The sequence below is a fragment of the Sycon ciliatum genome, chromosome 8, assembly GCF_964019385.1.
Source record: "Sycon ciliatum chromosome 8, ocSycCili1.1, whole genome shotgun sequence".
Lineage (NCBI taxonomy): Eukaryota > Metazoa > Porifera > Calcarea > Leucosolenida > Sycettidae > Sycon > Sycon ciliatum.
In genome coordinates, this window is record NC_088650.1 from 23,950,310 (window position 1) to 23,953,815 (window position 3,506).

The following is a 3,506-nucleotide window of genomic DNA, read 5'->3' on the forward strand; positions in this document are numbered from 1 at the left end:
GAGTGACGGTGCCAGGATGTCAGCATGCATCTGGAGGAGACTTGCTGGAATATCATCACTCCCAGTGGCTTTTCTGGTGTCCAACTGTTCCAACATTTTCCGAGTAGTTGCAATGGAGACTGGCAAGAATTCCGAGAAGTGCACCGCAGGTGGAGGCCCAAGGGGTAGGCGTAGCTGTGCAGGGCGAGCTGGATCTTCCACAACTTTCGAAAAAGTGTCTCGTTCATGGGGGTTATGAACTCTTGCTAGTACATAGTCACTGTACAGATATTGGGTGTAATACAGGTCAGACCTCGCTATAACGAACCTCGCTATAACTACTACTGGTACACTGGGCGGTTGGGCTTTTTGCTCCTCCGTTATTCTCCGTTATTCTCCGTTATTCTCTAATTTTCTACTCCACTGTTCAATTCAATCGGTTTGAAGCCTTTTCAATTACTTTCTTTGTGACATGTGGAGTCGGCTCGAGTAGTTTGCTTCCTTCTGGCCTCGTCCGGCCCGCCAGTCCTTCATTCAGCTGGTTTCTTGCGCTGCGAATCGGCCATTATAGCCGTTGGTCCGTGCTGGGCACGTTTGAGCGTGCGGGCCTTGGGCCCTGTTTGAGCTGGCTTGCTGTGCTGTGCACACGTTGTGGTTTGGCCCTGTACTGCCTGCAATGGCGCTCTGGATGCGTACTTGGTATGGGACGAGTCGAGTTGACACTACTCATTGCATGTAGACGCACTGTTTACACCTAAGGCTAGGGCTAGGTCCTTGCATGCAGTGTGCCCGTGCTGTGTCTATGGGATGTCGCGGTCACGCGCTGTGAGCGGTCGACCGTGCTGCGCTTGCAGCAGAGCGTCTGGGACTTGCAAGTCATGTTCGTGTGCGTCGGATGGACGCTGCTGCAGCAACTGTTACCCTGGCAGAGACAATAAATGTACGAATTTTGGCAACGTGAATCTGCAGACCGCAGTTGTTGGAATGGGTGTGGACGAATCGTTGTGTAGCGCTCCACCTTTTCGACCTCCTGGCTGGGTGCCCCATGGTTCCGGGATGTGTTGGGCTCTGTTCCTCCGCCATGTGGCTCACACTCTCGCACAATAGCAACTCGGAGCTCTGCCTCGGCGGTGACGGCTGGGTCTGCGCCAAGTTCCGGACATCAGTCTTCCCGTGATGACGCATTAGGAGATTCTCAGGTGTCTGTTCCTGCCTCTGCATCTGCGCTGCCTCGCCACGGCATGGTTGGGCATGTACCAAGTTCCGGGCCTCAGTCTTCCCGCGATCGAACAACAGGAGATACTCATGCGTCTGCTCCTGCGCCTGCGCCGGTGTCTTCGGAGTGTTTGCGTGTGGATCTGCCGCCCCCACGATGTTCGGGAGCGAGTCGCCCTGTGCAGTCTGGGGATGGTGGCGACCATGTCGTTGCTGGGGTTGCTCATGCTCCCCTAGTTGCTCCTCTATGGTCACGGCATGCGGAATTGGCTATTTGGATGCGGACTGCATATGGACAGGTTGTGTGCTGGCAGCGGAACCTTTTTATGACCCCTCGGGTTCCACTGGCAAGCGTTTCGTTAACATTATCGCGGACTTCATAAACACTTTTGCATCTGGTGGTCCAGCTGCCTGTGTCGCTTGGGAGTGTGTGGCGGTTGCTAGTCACCTCTTGCTGCAGCGACCTGAGCCGCACAGCAGAAGCAAGGAGAATACAGAGCATCTGCAGCGGCGCATGGACATGTGGGCTGCTGGTGACTTGCAGCCACTGTTGGAGGAGTCCCGTTGCGTCCAGGCTCACTTGCGTCCCCGCTCGGGGTCTGCTGGCGGTGGTGGAGACAGTGGGATGTCGGACACGGATTTTGCCAAGCTTGTGCACGGTGGTCGGCTGGGGCAGGCTCTGTCTGGTTTGTCAGAGGGGCGGTGTGGCAAACCTCTCCGGGCTAATGATATTGCGGTGCAATCCTCGGGTGAGACGGTCCGTGACGTGCTTCAGAAGAAGCACCCTGCTCCTGTGGATCCAGCCGAGGGAATATTGTTGGACTGTGAACCAGATCTGCCCAACCAAATTATGTTTGAAACGATTTCAGCAGAAAAAATCAAAAAGACAGCTGGCCGCATGAAGAGTTCTGGGTCGGGAGGTCCATCGGGACTGGACGTCGCTGCCTGGCAGAGAATGCTCACGGTGTTCAAGGGGGCATCGGCGAACCTTGCATCGGCGTTGGCTGCAGCAGCGAAGCGACTCTGCAGGGAGGTTGTCGATCCTCAGATTCTGTCAGCGTTCGTGGCAGCTCGCCTTGTTCCCTTGGAAAAGTCTGCTGGTGATGCTGCTGGCGCTACTTCCAGTATAGGTGTGAGACCGATAGCTGTTGGTGAAGTACACCGCCGTATTATCGCTAAAGCTATATTGGATTGCGTCTCCACTGATGTTGTTGCGGCTGTAGCCCCATTTCAGGTTTGTGTGGGCATGCCATCTGCGTGTGAGGCTGCGGTCCTTGCTGTGCAGAGTCAGTATTTGGATCCGGAAACAGAGGCTATTTTGTTCATAGATGCGTCTAATGCATTTAATGCTGTTAACAGACAGGCAGCGCTTCATAACGTTCCTCGAGTGTGTCCTGCCGTATCCACAATCTTCCAAAACACATATGGCGCTCCAATATCGTTGTTTCTGCCGGGTGGTGACAGGATCTCGTCTCGAGAGGGTACTTGCCAGGGCGATCCTTTGGCCATGGCACTGTTTGCGCTGGCTATTAGCCCTATGATCAGACGCCTGTCAAGTGACCACCCATCTATTGGCCAGTGCTGGTATGCGGATGACGGCGAGGCTGGTGGAAGGATGATGGACGTGCACAAGTTTTGGTTGGCTTTGTCTGACATTGGACCGGAGTATGGTTATTTCCCCAATGCCTCAAAGACGACACTCCTTGTCAAGCCGGATCTGGAGCGGGCGGCCGTTGACATGTTCGATGCCACCGGTATTGCAATACGAACTGGGGGAGCGAGGTACCTGGGAGGTGCTGTTGGCCAGTCGACGTTCATTGCCGATAATCTCGATAGCCACATTGCGAGTTGGGTGCGGGAGATGAGCCTCTTGGCTGACATCTCGCTTACACAGCCCCACGCCGCATATTCCGCATTTGTCCGTGGTATGAAGAGCAAGTGGAATTATCACTTCCGAAGTCATCCAGGGTTGGCTTCTTCGTACAGACCACTGGATGATGTCATAAATAATAACTATATCCCTACGTTAACTGGCCGGACTGAGGTTTCTGATTCGGAGCGGAAGCTGCTGGCATTACCAGTGCGATATGGTGGCCTCGCTATTCCTGTGGTGTCGGAGGACGCAGAAGTGCAGCGCCGGATAAGTGTAGTTGTCACTGGGCCCGTCGTGCGAATGCTGCGGTCGGGGTCCAATGAGTTGACGCCGGCTCGGATTGTTTCCGACACCAGCGTTCTCCGGAGACATCAAAACAATAAACGTGCTGCTATGCATAGGACCCAGCTGTCAGAGCTGGCCCCTGCCCTAAGTGGCC